Source organism: Chiloscyllium plagiosum, unplaced genomic scaffold (genome assembly GCF_037043375.1).
Source record: "Chiloscyllium plagiosum isolate Xiang-an unplaced genomic scaffold, Cpla_swu_hap1 HiC_scaffold_12, whole genome shotgun sequence".
Taxonomy (NCBI): domain Eukaryota; kingdom Metazoa; phylum Chordata; class Chondrichthyes; order Orectolobiformes; family Hemiscylliidae; genus Chiloscyllium; species Chiloscyllium plagiosum.
This window is the reverse complement of record NW_028270150.1, coordinates 83312472-83337777: the sequence shown is the minus strand read 5'-3', so window position 1 is coordinate 83337777 and position 25306 is coordinate 83312472.

Here is a 25306-nt window from a genome sequence, read left to right as displayed (position 1 = left end):
ATTTCCGGCATAAAACTTTCATTAGTAATTATTAACTGGAATAGTATTAAGCAGAAGTTAAAGTTACAGATTCTTAGGATGACGTCAAAATTTAAATCAACATGTTGTACAGCACTGATTGCAGAGAAAATTAGCTTAAACGCCTGGAGCTTGATCAACTGACTATGCCATTTTAGAAACACTGGCCAGAAATTGAGTGCTCGGTACAGGAAATGAGGGGTGATTCTGAGAATTAGATCGGTGATAATGGATATGTTGATTATCCGTTTTACGTGCAACTTGTGTTACCCTCAAGCATAAATGTTGCTGTAGTTGTGTGTTTGAGCTCAGTCATCTGTTGCTCATAAAGCTGCCTGCAAACCAGTAAAGTCGACTGCAATGGTTTCTCTGCCTGGAGGCAACATTTAGATATTCTGATCTAATGGTTGTTAGTTCTGACAGGGCCAGTAGATTGTCCTCTGTATATGGCAGCAAATTGTATTAGGGATCAGGATTTTGAGACCAATTTTTAGAAAGTTGATTCTGGTGTCTATCAATGACAATTTGGAAAATGCAATTTGGTGATTTACAGTGGTACATTGCAATCAGCCTCCAATTCTTTTAATGTTATATTGTTAGTGCTTTGAGAGGCCACAGGGAAAGAATCTAAATTATGAGGAAGACCAGCACATCAATGCAAAAATAAGATAGATGCATTTGCATTATTTTTAACTGGAAGTGCTGACTAGATGATCTATCTTGGCAGCCTCCTGAAGTCTCCATCATCCAAGATACGAGTCTTCAATCAATTCTGTTCACTCTGTGTAATATCAAAAAGTGGCTGAAGACATTAGATACAGCAAAGACTACAAGCCCTGACAATATTCTGACAATAATACTGTAGACTTGTGCTGTAGAACTAACCATGCCCCGAGCTAAGATATTCCAGTCTAACTATAACACTGACATCTACCCAACAATGTGGAAAATCTCCCAGGAATGCCATGTCCATAAAAAAAAGGATAAATCTAAGATGAGCATTAACCACATTATCATTCGACTCTTAACTTTTAGCAAAGTGATGGAAGGTATCGTCAACATTGCTATCAAATGCCACTTGCCAAGGAATAAAAGTTGCTGACTTATGCTCAGTTAACTTTCCACCAGGAGAATTCAACTCCTGACCTCATTCAAGTCTCAGTTTGTTGTGGTTTTCTTTAAGTTCGTTAATTTTATGTATACCACAGAGAGGCAGGTTCTTGAGACAGGAATCTTAGAGTTTATTAACAACTATGTACAATGATGCAACATCTCAGACTTGCATATGCAGTCTGGGTAATCTGCTTATTTAGATTACTAATGTTTTAAACAGTTAGTTTACTGCTGACTAACAGGCCAATTAGCAGTTTGGTTGGACACTTGCTACCAGACAAACTGATTGGTTGATTGAACAAGCTTCAGAACACAAACTAGAATGTCATGATGTCATCTAGCTAACTTAAAGGTATATAAGATCTTTCTGAGATCTGTGCAATAACATAAAAAACTTTGGTCCTAATAAAGAAGAAAGAGCTGAATTCAAGATGTGAGATCAGAGTGACTGCTTGGATATCAAGACAGCATGTGACAGATTATGACGTCAAGGAACCCCAGCAAAACCTGAATCAGGGGATAACTCTCCGCTAATTAAAATCGTACCCGGCACAAAGGACGATAGCTATGGTTGTTGGAGGTCAGCCACCTCAGTTCCAGACACCTCTGCAGGAGTTTCCTCACAGCAGTGTCCTAGAACCAACCATCTTCAGCTGCTTCATCAATGACCTTCATGATCCTCCCATCACAATGTCAGAAGTAGGGATGTTTGCTGAATAAAAACTGAAAGAACTGCAGATGATGTAAATGAGAAACAAAAACAGAGGCCTGCCGGAAAAACTCCTCAAGTCTGGCAGTATCTGTGAAGAGAAATCAAAGTTTACATTTCGGCTCCAGTCACCCTTCCTCAGAGCAGGTGATAGCTAGGAAAATGTCAGGTTATATGTAGAAAATGGGATGGGGTAGGGGGGTAAGGAATAAATGATACATAGGAATAGAACTCAAAGAGAGAGAAGAACATTACAATTTATATAACTGATTTGGAAATGGGGACCATGTGTAGAGTGTCAAGGTTTGCAGATGACACTAAGATGGGTGGCAGGGCAAAGGGTGCAGAGGACTGTGAAACTTTGCAGAGGAACATAGATACATTAACTGAGTTGGCAAAGGTCTGGCAGATGGAATACAATGTAAATAAATGTGAAGTCACACATTTTTGTAGGAGTAATAGTAAAAAAGATTATTACATGAATGGTAAAAAGTTGCAGCATGCTGCCCTGCAGAGAAGGAGAAGATTGAATCACGTGTAATAGTCTTACAATTGAGTAAAGGTAACTACAAAGACATGAGGGAGTAGCTGGCCAGCGTTGATTGAAAGTGAAGCCTAGCACAGAAGATGGTGGAGCAGCAATGACAGGAGTTTCTGGGAGTAGTTTGTGCTGAAATTCATCCTAAGGAAGAAGAAACATATTAAGGGGAGGATGAGACAACCATGGCTGACAAGGAAAGTCAGGGATAGGACACGAGTAAAAGAAAAAGCATACAATGTAGTGCAGATTAATGGGATGCCAAAGGATGGTGAAGCCTTTAAAAACCAACAGAGGATAGCTGATTAAAAAAAAACAATGAGGGGTGAGAAGATGAAATATGAGAATAAGCTAGCTAGTAATAAAAAAGAAGAATGCAAGTGTTTTTTTAGACATCTAAAATGTAAGAGAGAAGGAAGAGTAGATATTGGACTGCTGGAAAATAAGGCTAGAGAAGTGGTAATGAAGAAGAAAGAAATGGGAGACGAGCTGAATTGGCACTTTGCATCTGTATTCACAGTGGAGGACATCAGCAACACACCAGAATTTCAAGAGAGTCAGAGGGCAGGTGTGAAGGTAGTGAGCATCACTAAGGAGAAGATACTGGGGAAGCTGTAAAGTCTGAAAGTGGATAAATCACCCAGACTGGATGCACTACACCCCAGATTTCTGAAGGAGATAACTGAAGAGAAGTATTTTCAAGGCATTGGGTGGTGATCTTTCAGGAATCACTGGAGTCAGGAAGACTGGAAAGTGGCAAATGTAACACCTATGTTTAAGAAAGGAGGCAGGAAATTTCAGGCCAGTTAGCCTGACCTCAGTAGTTGGTAAGATTTTAGAGTCCATTATTAAGGATGAGATTGAGGTGCACTTGGAAGTGCATGGTAAAATAAGGTATATTCAGTCAAGCTTCTTCAAAGGGGGTATGACAAATATGTTAGAATTGTTTGAGGAGTTAATGAGCAAGTTAGACAAAGGAGAGCCAGTGAATGTGATTGATTTGGATTTCCAGAAGGCATTTGACAAGGTGCCGCTCAAGAGGCTTCTAAATCAGATAAGAACCCATGGAGTTTGGGACAAGGTACTGGCATAAATAAAGGATTGTCTGACTTACAGAAGGTAGTGAGTAGGGATAAAGGGGTCTTTTTTCAGGATGACAGCCAGGGACTAGTGAAGTTCTGCAGGGATCATAGTTGGAATCACAACTTTTCACATTATACATTTATGATCTGGATGAAGAAACTGAGGGCATTATTGCTAAGTTTACAGATGACACGAAGATAAGTGGAGGGGCAGGTAGTGTTGAGGAAGCAGAGAGGTTGGAGAAGGACTGACATGCAAGATGTGTGGGCAAAGAAGTGACAATGGAATACAATATGGCAAACTGTGATGTGATGCATATTGGTAGGAAGAATAGAGGATCAGCTTTGGAAATCTGAAGGGCAAAGGGACTTGGGAGTCCTAGTTTAGGATTCTCTTAAAGTTAACCTACAGTTTCAGTTGGTAGTTAGGAAGGCAAATGCAATGTTGGCATTCATTTTAAGAGGGCTAGAATACAAGAGCAGAAATGCATTGCTGTGACTTTGGAGGTTCTGGTCAGACTGTATTTGGAATATTGTGGGTAGTTTTGGGGCCCATATCGAAGGAAAGCTGTGCTGAGATTAGAGAGGGCATCCAAAGAAAGTTTACAAGAATGATCCCAGGAATGAAAGGCTGAGGAGCAGCGAAGGACTCTGTGTCTGTACTCTATAGAAGTCAAATGGGGAGGGGATTTCAGTTTGAAACTTGCAGGATACTGAGAGATCTGGATAGAGTGGGGGTGAAGAAGATGCTTCCATTAGTAGGAAAGACTAGGATCTGTGGGCACAGCCTCAGGATGACAGGATGACCCTTTTGAATTGAGATATGAAGAATTTCTTCAGCCAGAGTGTGGTGAATCTGTGGAACTCATTGCGGAGAGGGTTGTGGAGGCCAAGTCATTGAGGGTATTTAGGACAAATAGGTAGATTTTTGATAAATAAAGAGATCAAGGGTTTTGAGGAGAAGGCAGGAGAATGGGTTTGAGTCACACATCAGCCATGATTGAATGGTAGAGCAGACTCAATGGGCTGAATGGTCTAATTCTGCTCCGAAACATTCTGGTTTTATGATCTTTTGAGAGATTCTTGGACTTGACAACATAGTCTCAGAGTAAAGGAGTGCTAATTTAAGACTGAGATAAGGGGGGGAGTTTCTTCTCACAGACGGCTGTGAGTCTGTGGAAATCCTTGCCCTAGAGAGTTGGGGGAGACAAAATAAACTGTAGATGCTGGAATCCAAGTCAACAAGCAGGAGGCTGGAAGAAGCCAGGCAGCATCAGAAATTGGAGACGTCAACGTTTCGGATGGAACACTTTTTCAGGACTCAGAGTGGGTGAAAGGGGAGCTGCTGATAAAGGAAGTTGCAGGGGGTGGATGGTGAGGTGGGTATAAGTGAAGACAGTTGGAGGGTACGACGTGGTTGGTCAATGGGAGGGATGAATCTGGTTGGTGGCTGGTAGGAAGGATCAATGAGATGAATGGAAGAGAGAAAGGGCATGGGAAGGGTGGTTATTTGTCATTGGAGAAGTCAATGTTGAGTCCTCCGAGGTGTAGGCTATCCAGGTGGAAGATGCGGTGTTGTTCCTCCCAGTCACCACCCATTTTAATTCCCCTTCCCCTCTCTTTCTGACATGACCATCCTTGGCCTCCTCTATTGCCACAACGAATCAGACCACAAATTGGAGGAACAACACATCGTTTTCCGCCTGGGCAGCCAACAGCTCGGAGGACTCAACATTGAGTTCTCCAATTTCAAATAATCTCCCTTGCTATCACCCGACTCCCTTCCAAGGCCCTTCCCCTCCTTTCCATTCCTCTCATCAATCCTTCCTTCTAGTCACCATCTGAATTCATTTCTCCCATCTATAAACCAGGTCATACCCTCTACCTGTGTTCACCTATCCCCACCCTGCATCCCCAACCCTTTATCTGCAGCTCCCCTCACACCCACCCCCAGTTCTGAAGAAAGGTTACCCCTGAAATTTTGACTTTTCCAACTTCTGATGCTGCCTGGCTTGCTGCGATCTTCCAGCCTCCTCCTGTCTACCATAAAGGGTGGGGGTGGGGTGGAGCAGAGCCTTGTGTATATTTAAGGCTGTGATAAGATAAGTAGATTCTTGAGTCAGGGAATCAAGGGTTACAGGAAAAAGGCAGCAAAATGGATGCAAGGAATATTAAATGAACCATGATCCTATTGAATGCTGGAGAAGGCTCAATGTACCAAACAGGCGAAAGTAAGGACTGCAAATGCTGGAGATTAGAGTCGAGAATGTGGTGCTGGAAAAGTACAGCAGGTCAGGCAGCATCCGAGGAGCAAGAGAATTGACGTTACAGGCAAAAGCCCTTTAGCCCATAGGGCCTTTGCCCAAAATATTGATGTCCTGCTCAATGTATAAACAGCTCACTTCTGTTCCAATTTCCAATTGTCTTATGGTCTTATGGACTTGAAACTGCATTACTGTTCCTTCACTGCTGCTAGGTAAGAATCCTCGAACTCCCTTCCTAACAATACTGTGGTTGTCCCTACATCCCAGCAAATTGGATTGAAAACTTAAAAGAATTCCAAACAAACGATTAGCAGGTAAAAATTAAAGTATGAAAGACAGCTAGCTAGATATATAAACAAGTTCAAAGTTTGGGTGAAGATTTGTAGCTTGGGTGCTCATTGTTGTAGTTCTGTTCGCCGAGCTGGAAATTTTTGTTGCAAACGTTTCGTCCCCTGTCTAGGTGACATCCTCAGTGCTTGGGAGCCTCCTGTGAAGCGCTTCTGTGGTGTTTCCTCCGGCATTTATAGTGGCCTGTCCCTGCCGCTTCCGGTTGTCAGTTTCAGCTGTCCGCAGTAGTGGCCGGTATATTGGGTCCAGGTCGATGTGTTTGTTGATGGAGTTTGTGGATGAGTGCAATGCTTCTAGGAATTCCCTGGCTGTTCTTTGTTTGGCTTGCCCTATAATGGTAGTGTTGTCCCAGCCGAATTCATGTTGCTTGTCGTCTGCGTGTGTGGCTACTAAGGATAGCTGGTCGTGTCGTTTCGTGGCTAGTTGATGTTCATGAATGCGGATCGTTAGCTGTCTTCCTGTTTGTCCTATATAGTGTTTTGTGCAGTCCTTGCATGGGATTTTGTACACTACATTAGTTTTGCTCATGCTGGGTATCGGGTCCTTCATTCTGGTGAGTTGTTGTCTGAGGGTGGCTGTTGGTTTGTGTGCTGTTATAAGTCCTAGTCGTCGCAGTAGTCTGGCTGTCAGTTCTGAAATGCTCCTGATGTATGGTAGTGTGGCTAGTCCTTTGGGTTGTGTCATGTCCTTATTCCGTTGTCAACAAACACATCGACCTGGACCCAATATAGCGGCCACGACAGCGGACAGCTGAAACTGACAACCGGAAGCGGCAGGGACAGGCCACTATAAATGCCGGAGGAAACACCACAGAAGCGCTTCACAGGAGGCTCCCAAGCACTGAGGATGTCACCTAGACAGGGGACGAAACGTTTGCAACAAAAATTTCCAGCTCGGCGAACAGAACCACAACATATAAACAAGTATTTACAAAGTAAAAGAGAAACTAAAGTACTCACTTTAGTTGGCCCTTCAGAAGGAAAGTCTGGGGTATTAATAACAGAAAATAAGGAAATGGCAGATACACTGCACAGATAGTTTGAATGGAATCTTACAGGGTACTAAACAATGTCAGTTATGTTATCCTCTGCAGCATGAGGCAGAAGTAGATAGATACTAACACTATCACAGCCATGACTTGTGGCAGAATTGTGTGAGGCATCTGGCAAGGCCTACCTCAATGCCAGCAGCAATTCGCTGCATCTTTTATGTACTTTCCGAGCTTTGTCCAGGTTCACAATGGCATTTAAAGATGACGCGGGCACCAGGGATATAGAAATAGTTATGAATCAAGAGGTAAAAGAGAGAAACTTAAAATAATTACAATCACCACAAAAAGGATGTTGTGATTTAAACAAGGTGAGCCAGCTAAAAGGTGAGTTCCCTGACTGGGGCTGTTAATCTGGTCCAATCAGGGAAACCTGGTTAATATAAAAGGGTGAATATCAGGGATATTGAACTCCTGGAATGTCTGACTCGTGAGAGGCAGTACTGTTGTTAAAGATTACATATTTGTAAATAAAGGATAATTGGTGATGAGATGCTAGCCTCTGAAGAGTTATTTCAAAGGGTGATAGCAAATGATTAAAGATACTGACAAGTCCTCAGGTCTTAATGGACTTCACCTTAAGGTCTTAAAAGAAATGACTTCTGAGATAGTAATGTATAGGATTTTAATTTCCAAAATTCCTTAGATTCTGGAAAGTACTGTCAGAATGGAAAATAGCAAATGTATCTCCTTTATCCAAGTAGTACCCTGATCCAGAAATCAGGGTATTACATGGTAGACTCACTTTCATTGTCACCAAAATGCTGGCAACTATTATTTACAAGATTATTTAGAAATGTGATCAGACGAACCTATGTGGTTCTGTGAAGGGGAAGTCATGTTTAACTAATCAGTTACAGCACTTTGCAAAATTAAAAGCCAAACAGTTAAAAGGGAATCTGCAGATGTGGACTATTTTGATGTCTAGAAGCATTAGACATTGTTATGGACCAGACCAAACCCCCTCAACATATTAAGAGGATAGCCCAAACCCTAATGTTTTCTTATTTCAAATGTAAGTGTAAGGCATTGCGTTCTACATGCAATTCAATTGGTCAGGCTACTCAACTTTAAGCAAAACATTCTTTATTTTTACACAACCATTATAATACAGACAAAATAAAAATAAAAGAATAGACTTAACTGTAACTCCAACAAAATGCTTAACCAAATAATATATATTATATATATATAAACCAATACTAATTAACTGTTCCAATGTAGTAACATCCCATAAACACACCTTTGGCAAAGGTGAACTCAGTAAAGTACATTAACTCACATGTAATGCTAGCAGAAGGAAGTGAAGCCCAGCTTTTAGCTGTAACAGAGAGAGAAATAAGAATTTCCACATCCAGCTTCGAGAATCCAACAACTGCAAAAACCTAAAATTAAACATCTTGGTTCTATGAGATCTTGATGCCACCTATTCAGGCTTCTTCTATTGTTCCAACTTTAAATAAAAACCCAAGACCTCGCAAGCTGTTTAGTTTATCGTCACCTCTGCCTCAAGCTTTGTTCATAAAAATGTGGACAAAATACACCTCTTAAAGCCATAGTATCATCACAACAAACTACTAGATTACTAGAGAATGATAACAGCTTGTGTTTTAGTTGGCAATAGAATAGCATAGAGAGAAGTCTGGTTAGATAAAAGGAAACAGAATTCGGGATTAACTTGGTTCAGCAAGATGTAACAACAGAGTCTCACTATTTACTTGGATGAAGGGAAAAAAATATACAGTTGCTAAATTTGATAGTGGCACTCAAATGCATAGGAGAGTTAAGTTTTCAAAAAGACATAAAGAGGATATGGTTAGTTAAGTGAGTGGGCAAAACGTTGGCAGATGATGTTTAATGTGAGAAAATGTGCACTTGACTACTTTGGTAGGAAAAGTAAAAATGCAACATATTATTTTAAAAGGAGAGAAATTTCAGAACTCTATAGGTGTCTTGGAACATGAATCAAAAAAACATCAGTATGTAGCAAGTAATTTGGAAGGCAAATGGAAAACTTGTTCATTCAAGGGGAATGAAACATAAAGCTAAATAAGTTATTCGACAGTGGTGCAGGGTGTTATCTACTATCCATAATGCAGAAAGGTCAACTCAACTGGTTCCTAGAAAAGTTACAATAGGTTGGGCCTGGTGAAGTTTAGAAGTTTGAAAGGCGAACTTATTGAAACATATAAAATTCTAAGACGCGAGCCAGGGCGGATGCTGGAGATATATTTTCCCATGTGGGGCAGACTAGAAATAGGGGACAGAATTTAAATATAAGGTGCATCAAATTAAGGATAGAGGTAAGAGCAAAGTTTTTCTATCATAGGGTCATTTCTGGGTGAAATTCTCTTTGAAGGAGCTGCAAAGGAAGGATCGTTATTATATCTCTAAGGATAAGTTAGATAGGTTTTGGACTAACAAGAGAGTCAAATGATATGGAAGATGTGCAGGAAAGCAGAGGTCACAATCATATCAGCCATGATCTTTATCAAATGGTAGAGTGTGCTCAAAAAGCCGAATAGCCTACTCTTAACTCATATGCCAGTGTTCAGATGAACTGAAGCAACTTAGCTGGGGCATGACTAGCTCTGGAGCAGAGGTCTACAGCACTATAGCAATGTGTTATAAGAGCCCTTATATTTTCTGTATTTAATGCCTCCAGTCATTTCTTGATACCGGTGGAGTGAATTGAATAGACTGAAGACTGGCAAATGGATTCTGGGGACCTCAGGAGGGTGAATAGATTAATCATGCACTCAGCACTTCTAGCTGAAGGAAGTTACAAATACTTCAGCCTTGTCTTTTGTATAGATATGTCAGGATCAGTATGACCTTCACAGAGCCATTCAGACAGCTAAGGACCAATACTGATCCAAACTAGAGACCCGGGCAGACACCCAGCGACTATGGCAAGGGCTGAATGACATCACAGGTTCTAAAAAGAGACTGTGCAAGACAGCGGACAATGACATATCATCCCAGATCATCTTAACGCCGTCTATGCTCGCTTTGAGCAGAATTTTGGTGGAGAGGTAACACCTATTTAGACAAGTCCTGACGAACCTACATCAGACATCAGTGTGAATCCAAGGAAAGCGATGGGACCAAACAGAGTACCAGGCCATGCACTCAGCATGTGCAGATCAACTGGCAGAGGTCTTCTTGGGCATCTTCAACCTCTCCCTGCAGCAGGCCACTGTCCCTGCCTGTTTCAAGAGGGTCAACATCATCCCTGTGCCTAAGAAGGCTCATGCAGCATGTCCCACTGGCCCTAACTTCAGGTCATGAAGTGCTTTGAAAGGCTGGTCATGGCATTAATCAACTCCAGCCTCCCCACTATTCTTGACCCACTCCAATTTGCCTACCGGACCAACAGATCCACGCCAGATGCCTTATTACTTGCCCTTCCCTCCTCCCTAGAACATCTTGACACCAAGAACAGCAATGTAAGAACCCTACTCATTGACTACAGTTCAGCCTTCAAACTATTATCCCCTCGAGACTGATTAATAAATTTAGTGATCTCAGACTTAACCCTACTCTCTGCAACTGGATCCTCAGTTTCCTGACCCACAGGCCACAATCAGTGAAGATTGGGGACAATATTTCATCCTCACTAATACTCAACACTGGACCCCCCCAGGGGTGCGCACTCAGCCCCCTACTGTACTCACTGTATGCCATGACTGCATCACCAAGTACCAGACTAATGCCATTTACAAGTTCGCTGATGACACCACCATTGGTCGAAGCTCAGATGGTGACAAAACAGACTACAGATAGGAGGTGGAAGACCTGGAAAAATGGTGTACTGAGAACACTCTAGCTCTCAATGCTGGCAAACCAAGGAACTGGTTATTGACTTTTGGCGGGATGTTATTCATGCCCCCCCTACACATTAACAGCACAGAGGTGGAACAAGTGGAGATTGTCAAGGTCCTGGGAGTGGTCATCAACAACAAGCTTTCTTGGATTCTTCATGTGGAATGCACTGGTTACAAAGGCCCTACAATGTCTCTTCTTCCTCAGGCAGCTGAGAAAATTTGGCATGACGGTAAACTTTTGTAGGTGCGCCATCAATAGCATTCTGGCTGGATGTATCACTACCTGGTATAGCAATGTACCATTCAAGATCAGAGACAGTTACAGCGAGTTGTGTACTCGGCCCAGTCAATCACAAAGGCCAACCTCCCATCTATAAGAATCCATCGACCAGGCCCGCCGTCAAGGAAAGGCCGCCAGCATTCTCAAAGATCCATCCCATCCTGGCAATGTTTTTCTACAACCTTTACTATCAGGGAAAAGGTACAGAAGTCTGAACACAAGCACCAGCCGGTTTCGAAACAGTTTCTACCCGACAATTTTTAGAATACTGAATGGACTCAAAAACCCTTAGCATTCACCTGTACCGATGTTTTGGTTTTTGCTGCTGTTTACCTATTATTTACTTATCTATGCTATTTAACTATGTGATCTGCCTGTACTGCTCACAAGCCAAAGCTGTTCATTGTGCCGTGACAATAATTTCAATTAAATTCAGCTCCACATGTTTGTGAAACCTCTTTCTCTAATCAGTTGGTTAAATGCCCACAACTAGATGAAACAGGGCTGCTGAGTTTTGATCCAATATGTTGTTTGCTAGTTCTGTCTCTCCCATTCTGCTTCTGCAATTCAGCATGTATACAATCTCATATTGTACCTTTCTGATGGTACTCTTGGAATACCCTTCTGTATTCCTCATTGAACCAAGGTTAATCCACGTGCTTGATGATAATTGTAGACCTAATTGATGATTAGTTCTCAGAGAATTAGATCCCATTGGGTCAGATAAATGCTGTTTTCAAGAAATCCTGGTGAATTTACTTCAGCCTTCATGAGACATTGCACTGTGAAGTAAAGAGTAGAAGACTCACTGATAATCAAATTTCAAGACAACACCATAGGGAGAGTAAGAGAGGAAGGGATGGACGGACAGAGGTAGGGGCAGGCAGACAGATGGATGGACAATTTAACCCCAGGAATTCCCGAGAAACATTCAACCTGCTTCAGACATGATTCAAATTATGACTTGGTGAACTGCCCAAAGCAGGGTTACTAAAGTCACACTTAATGAGAATTCTGAGGAAGAGATGATGAAAATGATGAACTCAAACAAATTATGTTGATCAAAAGGGACTTTGTTTCCGTGGTGAATCTATTATTCTAGATTTTTAAAGTTGTTCTGTACTAGTTCAGTGACAGTATTTGTCCCTCAAATTTTGTGAACCAAATTTGTTAAAATTTTATTCTGCTTCATTATGCAATAATAACCTTAGAAAAGTTAAGAAGTATTAAAATATAAATTGTTTTAGGTTAGGTAGTAACAATGCTTTAAGGTCACTAAAAATGTTGTCTCATGAATAATGCTTGTACTTTTTTTTCTGTATGTATATAACATATATAGAAAGAGAGAGTAAGAGACAAATATGTATTTATAGAATTGCTACAGTGCAGAAAGAGGCCATTTGGCCTATCTAGTCTGCACTGACCCTCTGAAGAGCATCCCACCAGAATAAGCTTCCCAGCCTATTACCATAACTCCACAGTTAGCATGACCAATCCACCTAACCTGCACATCTTTATACTGTGGGAGGAAACCAGAGCAAATGGAGGAAGAATGTGCAAACTTATACAGGCAGTCACCCAAGGCTGGAATCAAACCTGAGGCTCTGGCACTGTGAGGCAGCAGTGCTAAACACTGAGCTACTGTGATGCCCCCTTGAAAAGACAATCTATTGATTCCATTGAGATACTGGGAATTCATTTGTGCTCCTCCATTACTCAGCATTGACTGGAGTGGGGTTCCATGGATTTGTTCTGCACACAGCGGTGTTTAGCATATGCACATTGTAAACACGGGCAGTAGATAGTATTTATTTGTCAGATCAAAAATCGGTAAGTGTTTGGTCAGGAAAAGGAAGTGGCTAGAGTGGGCAGAGTGGGCTAGAGTGCAGAAACATGTCGGTTGCAAATCCCAAAAAATAATTTGCTGGGTCCCGCTTGCACACCTGGCTGGGTCACTTTGTTGAACAGAGACTGGACTGGACCGGACAGCAAGCTATAGTCGAAAACACAACAGTTTTTAGCTCCCAATTTCCTATTCCCCTCACAGAATATTCAGAAGAGTTGCACAAGCTGGCAAAATGTGAGATGTCGTGTTCTACAGGGAATAATAATGGGAAAGCTGTCATTCAACATTAATGCCCAAATTTGTTCCTGGAAACTGCTGCGGGCTTCACTGATGCATGGAGCTAGAGGTTGGAAACCACTACCTTGTCGCCGCCCATTGTGCAGGAAATCCTGAAAAAAAAGTCCACGCCCTCCACCACTAACATTCTGTGGCAGCAGTATATACCATCTACAAGATGCACTACAGAAATTAACAGGACCCCTTAGACATCACATTCCAAAACTTCCATCTAAAAGGACTAAATTAGCAGATATATGTAAATTCAGCCACATGCAAGTTGTCCTCCAAGGTCTTCTCCATCCTGACTTGGAAAGACATTCCCATTCCTTCAGTGTTGTTGGGTCAAGAACCAAGAATTCCCTCCCTACTGGCATTGCGAGTCTATTGACATCATATGGACTACAGCAGCTCAACAATGCAGCTCACTAATGCCTTCTTAAGGGCAAGTAGGGATGGACAATAGATACTGGCCCAGACAATGACGCCCACATCCTATGGGTGAACTTTTAAAAAGCCCCTCTTGTGACTTTTCGTCTGAGAATTACAACCCATTTGAATGTTGGCTTGCAGTGTGGTCTGGACTCCAGAGGGGAAAGTACAATGTGTTACAATTCAATGTGTAGGAAATTTGAAAGAATGCATGGAAACAAGTATTTTCTGAGCCTTCATTGATCCAAGCCTGTACACTGGAATTCCCAATGTGGTTGGGATATTTTTTTTAATGGCATCTGTTAGAGTAAAGAATGTGTTTTTTTTTACAAAGCTGCAATTGAAGCGCAAAACCTTAATGGAAGGAAAGATGTAAGCGGCAACTTTTTCACGCAGAGGGTGGTGCATGTATGGAATGAGCTGCCAGGGAAGTGGTGGAGGCTGGTACAATTACAACATTTTAAAGGTCATCTGGATGGGTACATGCATAAAAAGGACTTGGAGGGATATGGGCCAAGTGCTGGCAGATGGTACTAGATTAACTTGGGATATCTGGTCAGCATGGATGGTTTGGACCGAAGAGTTTGCTTCCGTGCTATAAAACTCTACAATTCTATATGTGTGACTCTATGATTCTTTATATATGAGCAGAATGAAACTGTGATTACTGTGTTTGGAGATGTACACTAGTAATGCGTGTTTCTATAAATAAGAGCTTATGAAGTGTGAAAAGATTAAACTACAATTCTATCCTTCAGTGCCTGACTCTGTAAAGGACAACAAAAATAATTAAAGCTGGGCATGGTGCAGTGGTTGACGTAGCCATACTCACAGAATCATTAGCTATAGAGAAACTCATCATGTTTTAAGCCTGAGCTGACACAGTTGGAAAGTTATTTTTCTCCCTGCCTGACATCAGAGCACACATTGACTTTAATGTACATTTTCACATCAATTTCAGACTCTATTATAGAGATCAAATTTAATTTGTCTCATATTACTTAAGTTGATTCTCATTTTGTGACTGTAACCCATTATTGCTTGTTACAGAAATAATTGATGTTTCCACCACAACATTGTGGCAGCAGTGATTTTCTGAGATAAACATTGGCAGGCGTAATAGTGATAACGTCAATGTGCTGGTAATCCATAACTCTAAGGTAATCTCCTGGGGACATATTCTAATCCTCTTGGGACATGTTCACATTCTACCAGGACAAATGGTGAAATCTGAATTCAATAACAAACTGGAATTTCAAGCTAATGGAGTCTAATGGAAATCTGTAATCATTGCTGATTGTCACAAAATAAACCTGGTTCACTGACGTCCTATAGGGAAGGAAATTTAACACTCTTGTCTGGTCTGGTCTGGTCTATATGTGACTCCAAACCCACAAGGATATTCTTAATTATCCTCTGAAATGGCTGAATCTGCTTCTCAATTGTATCAAGCTGTTACAAAGTGTAAGAAAAGGAATGAAACCAGGCAGACCACACAGATTGACCTAGGCACAGAAAACAATGAAAATCATATCCCTCTCATTGCTGCAAAATTCTCCCTACTAACAAACAGGGGCTTATGGCAGGATTGGGAGAACTGTCTCACAGACTAGTCAAGAAACAGCCTGACCAAGTCATCCTCATGGAATCATACTTTACAGACAAAGTTCCAGACATCACCATTACCATCCCTGCATATGTTCTGTCCTACTGAGGGTGGCAAGGGCACAGAATGTACTCTAAATGAGGACTTCACCGTCCATCATCAAGAGTACCTCAGTAGCCATATTAATGCCTCAGCTGGCCAGTTTTTATAGGACACATCTGATAAACTGGGTCTGGTGCAAGTGGTAAAGGAATCAACAACAGGGATAATCCTACTTGACCTCCTCCTCACCAATTTACCTGTCACAGATATGTCTGAGAAAGATAGTATTGGTAGGAGTGACCAGTACTCAGACGTTGTGAAGATGAAGGCCCATCTTTACACTGCATTATGTAACTCTACCATCATGCAAAATAGACAGACTGTAACAGATCTTGTAAACTCAAAACTGGGCATCGATTAGGTAATGTGAATAGTATCAGACATACTCCGAATGAGGTGTTAACACAGTGAAGCTACAAAACAAGACTAATTGCATGCCAAATAGAAAAAGCAACGTGCAATCAACAAGGCTAAGTGTTCTCACAATTAACAGATCAAACATAACCTCAGCAGTGCTGCCATATCCAGTAGTGAATGGTGGTGGACAATCAACTAACAGGAGAAGGAGACTCCACAGTTATCTCCATCCTCAATGATAGGGTGGTCAGCATATATGTGCAAAGAGCTCTTCATCTTTCCTGATGAAGAGCTCATGCTCGAAACATCGACTGTTCTGCTCCTCAGATGCTGCCTGACTGGCTGTGCTTTTCCAGCACCACACTTTTCGATTCTGATCACCAGCATCAGCAGTCATAGAGTGATAGAGTCATAGAGATGTACAGCATGGCAACAGACACTTTGGTCCAACCTGTCCATACCGACCAGATATCCCAACCTAATCTAGTCCCACCTGCCAGGACCCAACCCATATCCCTCCAAACCCTTCCTATTCATATACCCATCCAGATGCCTTTTAAATGTTGCAATTGTACCAGCCTCCACCACTTCCTCTGGCAGCTCATTCCATACACGTACCACCCTCTGCATGAAAAAGTTGTCCCTTAGGTCTCTTTTATATCTTTCCCATCTCACCCTAAACCTATGCCCTCTAGTTCTGGACTCCCCCATCCCAGAGAAAAGACTTTGTCTATTTATTCTATGCATGCCCCTCATAATTTTGTAAACCTCTATAAGGTCACCCCTCAGCCTCCGACGCTCCAGGGAAAACAGCCCCAGCCTGTTCAGCCTCTCCCTAAAGCTCAAATCCTCCAACCCTGGCAACATCCTTGTAAATCTTTTCTGAACTCTTTCAAGTTTCACAACATCTTTCTGATAGGAAGGAGACCAGAATTGCATGCAATATTCCAACAGCGGCCTAACCAATGTCCTGTTCAGCCGCAATATGACCTCCTGACCCCTGTACTCAATACTCTGACCAATAAAAGAAAGTATACCAAATGCCTTCTTCACTATCCTAACTACCTGTGTCTCCACTTTCAAGGAGCTATGAACCTGCACTCCAAGGTCTCTTTGTTCAGCAACACTCTCTAGGACATTACCACTAAATGTATAAGGCCTGCTAAGATTTGCTTTCCCAAAACCAAAATGCAGCACCTCGCATTTATCTGAATTAAACTCCATCAGCTACTTCTCAACCCATTGCCTCATCTGGTCAAGATCCTTTTGCAATCTGAGGTAACCTTCTTTGCTGTCCACTACACCTCCAATTTTGGTGTCATCTGCAAACTTACTAACTATACCTTTTCCTCACCTTCTCCTACATATGTGCAAAGAACAAAGGTAAAGCATTTGCATTCATTTTCAGGTAAAAGTGTCAAATAAATGATCCATCTTGGCCTCCTTTTGAAATCCTCAGCATTGCAATAGCAGTTTTAAGCAAATTTGATTCACTACACATGATCTTAAGAAATGGCTGAAGGCATTAAATATTGCAAAAGCTGTGATGCTGACAACCTTCCGACAATAGTCTTGATTTGTTCTCCAGAACTAGCTGCACCCCTAGCCAAGCAATTCCTGTCCAGCTGCAATGTGGGAAATTTCCCAGGTATGTCCTGTCCACTGAATGTACGCCAGTCTACTCTCTATCATCAGCAAAGTGATTGAAAGTGTCATCAGCAGTATCTTCAAGCATCACTTGCAAAGGAATGGCCTGCTGTTTGATGCTCAATTTGAGTTCCATCAGGATGACTGATTGATTTCATTACAGCTTTGCTTCCAACATGAAGAAAAGAGCTGAACTTGAGGAGTGAGGTGAAAGTGACTATCCTTGACATCAAGGCCATATTTGACTGGGTGTGGCATCAAGGTGCCTTACCAAAACTAGATACAATGGGAGTCAGAAACTAAACTCTCCACTGGTTGAAGTCGTACCAAATACATAGGAAAGTGATTGTTGAAGGTCAGTGATCTCAGTTCAAGGTTGTCTCTGTCGAAGTACCTCAGGGTAGATATTTTTAACCCACCTATTCAGACAAATTACAACACACCTCTGGAACAAGTGAGACTTGAACCTGGGCTTTCTTGGCCCACAGTAGTGTTTCACTTTACTACAAGACCCTGTTCCTCATCGTATTATCCTGGGCCCAACTATCTTCAACTGCTTTATCAATGACCTCATCAAGGTATTTACCATAGCTTGATCTCCAATATCAACTTCCAGCAGTTTACAATTGACCATAATCTGAATTGGGCCAGCCATGTAAATACTGTGGCTACAGGAGCAGATCAGAAACCAGAAATTTTGCAGTGCCTAACTCACCTCCTATCTTCCCATTGCCAATCAATATCTACAAGGCACATAACAGGTGTAATGGAATACTCTTCACTTGCCTGAATAGGTTCAGCTTCAATAACTCACAGAAGTTCAGTACCATCGGTGACAAAGCTGCCCATTCAATTGGTACCCAATCCCCCACCATTGACAATCAGACCCTTCACCACCAAGGCAAGGTGGGCAGCATTGTGTACCATCTGCAAGATGCACTACAGGTACTTACCACGGTTCATTCAACAGCACCTTCCAGTGTGTGTCTTCTACTATCCAGGAGGATAAAGGCAACTGATGCATGGGTACCACCTGCAAGTTGCAAGTTTCCATCCAAGCCGTAGCATTTTACTTTGTAACAAGATTGCCATTCCTTCACTGTCACTGGGTCAAAATACTGGAATCCCCTTCCTCAGGGCATTGTGAGTGCCTCTGTACCCTTAGGACTGCAGACACTGAGGAGGGCAGCTCATCACACCTTTCTCAAGGGCAATTAGGGATGGGCAAAAAATTCTGTCCCAGCCAGTGATGCTCACATCTCACAAGTGGAGAAAAATATCTTGAATATTTACCAATAATATTTGTATGTGCTCACATGGCAGTTGGCCATTCTTGAGAGATGAAGATTATAATAAAAATCATGAGTTCAGTCTGAGTTATGTGAATTAAATCCGGTGAAAGAACATATGAAATTGAAGCAGCATTAGGTGATTTTGTTTATTTTTGGTCCTTCAACAAGATCATCTGTGACAATGCAAAAAATTAAAACAAAGAATACGGATATTTGGCGATCTGAAATGAAAACAGAAATTGCTGAAGGTACTCAGCAGATCTGGCAGCTTCTTTGGAGGGAGAAACACAGTCAATGTTTTGAGTCCATCGACCATTCATCAGAACTAAATTATAGTGTTTTTCTTCAAACTTGTGAAAGCAATGACTTCACCTCCTACCATCTCCCCATCACGTAGCATAAAAATGGAAGTACAATTTAAAAATCCTTTATTTTCATTACTTTTAATGTATAGTAACAACCCTCATCCCCAATTTTATATGAGCTCAAAATGGATTTATAATGGTACAGTAAAAACAGAACAGGATAAGAATTGGTTTCTGTTTGTATGTGATATAAATAAGTACAATCTTTGAATAAACTGTTCCAGTTTTAGAAATGAATGTCAATAAAAATCAAATCAATGATACTTTTGTGAAAACCTCACTTTTAAGTAACATAAATTCTTTTGTCATGTACAATACCTGCATGAAAATATTTTGTACTAAATTTGTCAACAAGGAGTTGGATGACAGTAGATGCAAAGTCAGATAGGTTTCAGCACAAAATAAAAGCAAATTACTGCGGATGCTGGAATCTGAAACCAAAAAAGAGAAAATGCTGGAAAATCTCAGCAAGTCTGGCAGCATCCGTAAGGAGAGAAAAGAGCTGACCTTTCCAGTCTAACTGACTCTTTGTCAAAGCTACAAAAAGGAGAAATAGGGAGGTATATATAGGAATAACTGCAGGAGGCTATGGAGATAAATTCCTGTAGTAGATGCTGTGCAGAAAATTATTCAATGACCTCAAATGTATAGTGGTCTGTTGTTGACAGTTAGTTTGCAATACAGAGTGATATCAATAGAGTAGTTCCATTTCCTAGTATAAATACCTCCCTATTTCTCCTTTTTTTAGCTTTGACTAAGGGTCAGTTAGACTTGAAACGTCAGCTCTTTTCTCTCCTTACAGATGCTGCCAGACTTGCTGAGATTTTCCAACATTTTTCCTTTTTAGGGAATGAGGTAAAAATAATCAGCAGAATGTGGACATGCAGGTTACCTGGTCATTAATATGATTACAGTTTGCAGCCCAGCTTAAAATAAAATTGTGTGAAGTTCTTGGGAAGAAACAGTAAGATTAAATGAGGCACAGACCTACTCCATGTCCTGTTCAATCCTGGATTCTTCTTTCTCCTTCTAGTCTCACTCTGCTGGTATATGTGTGTCTGCTAGCCTTAGGTAGACAAAATTCATGACACAATATTCAACATGCAACAACTGGCTGCAGGTGCAGCAGTGGTTCAGGAGCTAGCACAACCTGCATTTCTTAAAGGGCAGGTATACTCAGGTCACAGCAGCTGCTGAAACAGTCTGAAAGACTTTGATTGAAGACTAAAGACTGTAAATGGTGGAACGGGTTTGTGTGAGTGCACTCGGGTTCTTTAATATGGTGTTGGAGCCCAAAGTAATGAAGGTCAAAAGGAGCAAAACAATATGTTTCCACAGGGAGCCATAAATATATAGGAATAACTGCAGGAGGCTACGGAGATCAATTCCTGTAGTAGATGCTGTGCAGAAAATTATTCAATAACCTCAAATGTATAGTGGTCTGTTGTTGACAGTTAGTTTGCAATACAGAGTGATATCAATAGAGTAGTTCCATTTCCTACACTTGCTGAGGTTACAGTGAAGGATTCTCATTCTCAATCTCTCCCTCCACTGAAAGTGTGGTGACTTTAAGGTTAAACCAACACCACTCCTCTCTCTTCCATGGGAAAGCAGCCCTATAGAGTAGTGAGACGATGGTGACTTTATAGTCAAGGTCAATTAATATATGTTTAAATGACATCTCCTACTCACCAAGCAACCAAGCACTATCACTTGCCTATCAGCATTCCTCAGCATTCAGAACTCCCACCTTACATTCAGATGTTTCACTTTCACATCATTGTGGCTGACAGTGTAACCTTTGATGAAGAAGCATGTCACAACATCTGATACTCAGAGTCACCAGCTTAGATACCAACATTGTGACTACGTCAAGTGTGTTCAGCTCACTAGTAGGTGAGTCCTGCTGCAAAGGAATAAGATGTGGACTTTGATGGGACCACGTCCAGGAGAACACTGATGATCAAACACAAGGCAATGTTTGGAACATTGATAAGCCTGCTATTGAGACTGTTGTAAATGTTAAAAAGCGTTCAGAAATCCAGCTCCAAATTGGCATAGAGATTTGTTCAGAACTCGGAGATCACTCTTTCCCGTGTGAAAGTGATGGTCTATTCTAGGTTAGCACTTACAGACACAACCTTAATGCAAAATATGATGGCTGCCTCCACTTCCGTTCTACCACAGCAACATAAGCAGAAGAAACCTAATATCACAGCGAAGCTAAGATGGGTCACAAGGTGCATGTCTGTTGCCATGCAAGTCCAGCTTGGTGCCATGCAGGCCCAGACTCTTGCAATCATTACTACAAATGCCAGTGCTCAATGGGATTTGCAGTCCAAAAATGTGTGCTTCAATAGATTAGACCATATGACATAGGAGCAGAATTAGGCCAGTCAGCCCATTGAGTCTGCTCCACCATTCGATCATTCGATATGTTTTTTAATCCCATTCTCCTGCCTTCTTCCCGCAATCCTTGATTCCCTTTCTAATCAAGAACCTAAGTATCTCTGTATCAAATGCACTCAATGGCATGGCCTCCATAGACCTCCATGGCAATATTCCTCTGGGTTTTTGTCTCTCCTAGTAATGGAAATGTCTTCTCCATGTCCGCTCTATCCAGGCCTCTCAGTATTCTGTCAGTTTCAATCAGATACCCTCTCATCTTTCTAAATTCCATCAAGTACAAGCCCAGAGTCTATAATCCTTCCTAATATGACAAGCCTTTCATCCCCAGGATCATTCTTGTAAACTTCCTCTGGACCCCATTCAACGCCAATACATATTTCCTTAGCTACTGAGCCAACAACTGCTCACAATACTCTGAATGTGCCTTCACTAGAACCTTATAAAGCCTCATCAGTACATCTCTGCTTTTGTTTTCTAGCCCCTTGAAATGAAAGCCAACATTGTATTTGCCATCCTAAACACCTAACTGAATCTGCATGTTCACCATAAAAGAGATTACTGGGTTTGCTGAGGCAGGAGAGTGGCACTGACTCCATGGACCGCAAAAATTCAGGAATCATTTTTCCATTATTGCCTTTGCTAGTCAGCCCAGACTGCTGCTTGCCCTGCTGAGGTGGTGTGTGTCACGTTAATGTTATTCGTCTAATAATAATCAATGACTTCTCAAGAATTGGTTAACTGTATGACGCGGTTGATTTAAAACAGTGAAACTTATTACAAGTTATAACATAAACATTACATCACAAGAACTGTTATCAGTACATGTGCTGCTTGCACATCCAGTCAGACTGACAGCTTGGTGGACTATGCAGGTATAAGCACACAGCATCTGACGTTATGAGAGGTGAAGCCTCTTAAAACAAAATATATAGATAATATCCTTCTCTTTCAGCTCTTCATTCATCCTTGTGAGCTAAGCTAAGCGGAGGTATCCCTTAAATATTTTTTCAATGCCAAGATGGTATTCTCAAGCTTTTATTTATTCTAAGCTAGTTGTTCAGCCTTTTCAGTTTTCTTTCCACAGCAGTGAGCTGAGTATTTCACTCCACTAACTTAGAAGAAAATTCAGTGTTTTGTTCTTCTTTCTCATCGAGTTCTACAAATATTTCTTGAATAACCTGCCTCAGTTTCTGTTGTGTCTCTGATCCTTGATTCCAGGATTGTGACTAGTAGAGTCATGACATGCTGTAATTACTGCTCCAACAGTGTCTATGATTCAGAACATCTGCAATGCTCTGACAGGTGGCGTGCACTTCCACTCCAGCACTATTGATCCTTCACGTGGAATTGTGAATCATCTTTTCTGGTGAACGTTTCACATTTATTTGGGTTTTTCAAGGCTTCCCAGGTGCATTTTCTTTTAAACACACATTCCATGTTTTTGGTACATGCCCCAGTATCAATTTTAGAAAATAATATTTTGGATCCTTTGATTACATTGATGCTTTTCAAGAGATTGACAGTGTGAAATATGCTTTCACCGTACCTTGGTCTCATTATGCATGTCATGAGGTTTTGGTTCATCAAACACGTCATACACATGGCTCTGGCAGGGGACCAATTGATTCTTATCATAACTTGAAAGAAGTCCTTTTGTGTTGTCTTTTTTTTTGACCTGTGTACAATTGTTTAAAGTTGCATCAATCTTTGTTCAAGTGCATTGGCTCTGTCATTGCCTTTCATAATTAATTGAAGGCTAAACATTTCCTTGGTGCATGTAAAAGGCCACACCCTCCACAAAATGCCTTGCTATGTTTGGGTATCCAAGTTATTGTTTCAAATGTCAAGTTTGAAGTTTGGACCTATAAATTTTGTTGACCTGGGAGGATCACTTGCACATCTTTCACTAGCTGGTTGATGCTATAATTCTGCTTCAGTTTATCGAGCAAACCTTTTTGGAAACCACCCATGGGTGTGGATACACACACCAAGCCACCAGTTCTGCTTGCTAGCTTCCCATCTGAAAATTTACATAATGCACATGTTTCTGTGCATCTGCTGATAATGTGATTCTGTAGGCTTCTAAGCGAATAACACGAATTATAGTTGATGAATAAAAAATTTAATTTGACTCCGAATTGGTCTTCTCATGTGGTAAATATCTTTTGGGAATGTTTTAGCTCGTTAGTTCATAATTATTATATTCAAGTCTCTCTAGATCTTCATTCCTCATTGTTTAACAAATCTTAATGCTTGCTTTTCTGCATTGAACACTTCCACATCTAAAAACCATAGATTTGAACATTATTTGAACATTTATGTTTTGTTAGGAGATCTACTGTGTCCCAGGTTAAAATAGGAAACTTCATAAACATTTTGACAAAGTATCTTTGACCTTCCCCCGCTGGCTATTGAACCAGCACGTACATAAATATTTCCTGCTGCTGCCTTTGATCTTTTTTCTCTTTTTGGGGAAACAATCGACTTTGTGTTGATAACAGTTTTAAAACTACTCTGAATTCTTAAAATAGCAGAAGAATATCCTTTTTAGTTTCTCTATACTTCAAGATAGTTCTGGCCTTTCCCTGTTTTCAAAATGACAGCCATGGGATTTCTGATTCTTGAATAAAATTCTGAATTTTACTGAAAGTTTTTCAGTCCTGAAAATTATTTCCCTACTCTGATTGGTTTATCTTAGTTTCTAAAACAGCTTTTCAGGAATTCAGTTCTACTTCCAACATTCAGTTTAAACAGTTTATTTTTTGGAAGGCTGTTTGCTTAATCTTTTCTTAAATGTATATTTTACAAAGAGCTTAGTTGATTTAAAACAGTGAAACACATTCTAAGTTGATAATTAAACAGACATGAGTGGGTGGCACGGTGGCACAGTGGTTAGCACTGCTGCCTCACAGTGCCAGAGACCCGGGTTCAATTCCCGCCTCAGGCGACTGACTGTGTGGAGCTTGCACATTCTCCCCGTGTCTGCTCTGAGTGCTCCGGTTTCCTCCCACAGTCCAAAAATGTGCAAGTTAGGTGAATTGGCCATGCTAAATTGCCCGTAGTGTTAGGTGAAGAGATAAATGTAGGGGAATGGGTCTGGGTGGGTTGTGCTTCGGTGGGTCGGTGTGGACTTGTTGGGCCGAAGGGCCTGTTTCCACACTGTAAGTAATCTAATCTAATCAAACAGTTGATGTCAGTGGTGTGCTGCTTGTACACCATACACTAGATCCGAATGACTGGTAGGCAGAGCTGCAGAATTGTGTATACTAATACCTAGAATCCTTAATTGTGATGTCTCTTAAAGGCAAAGTACGTGTACAACAGTGCAATCTAAGCCCTCAAGGTTCAGAGCTGCTTGGGTTGTCCTGCAAGGCCATCTTCAAGCTCTCTAGTAAAAATCAGCCTTTCACCCATTCATGCCACAGCCATTGAGGTATGAATGCATAGTTTGTCTAAGCCAGGCGAAAGCACCTGCAAGACTGGCAATAGGGAAATGGATAAAGGTGAATAATTCAATGTTGTATGTATTATTTGGAGAGTTATTGGATCAAGTTGTCGTCAATTTTTTTTCTGTGGTCCACTTTTATTTCAGGATATTCACTGAAAGGCCTCCTTGGTGCAGCGCAAAAGCATGGAAAATTTGAGAATTGTTGAGTTCTGGTGTTACACGATGAGGATTTGGGGATACTGGAGGCTGAATAACCTGTTATGTACTGGCAGTCTGGAGTGAAGGAGTCACAGATGTAT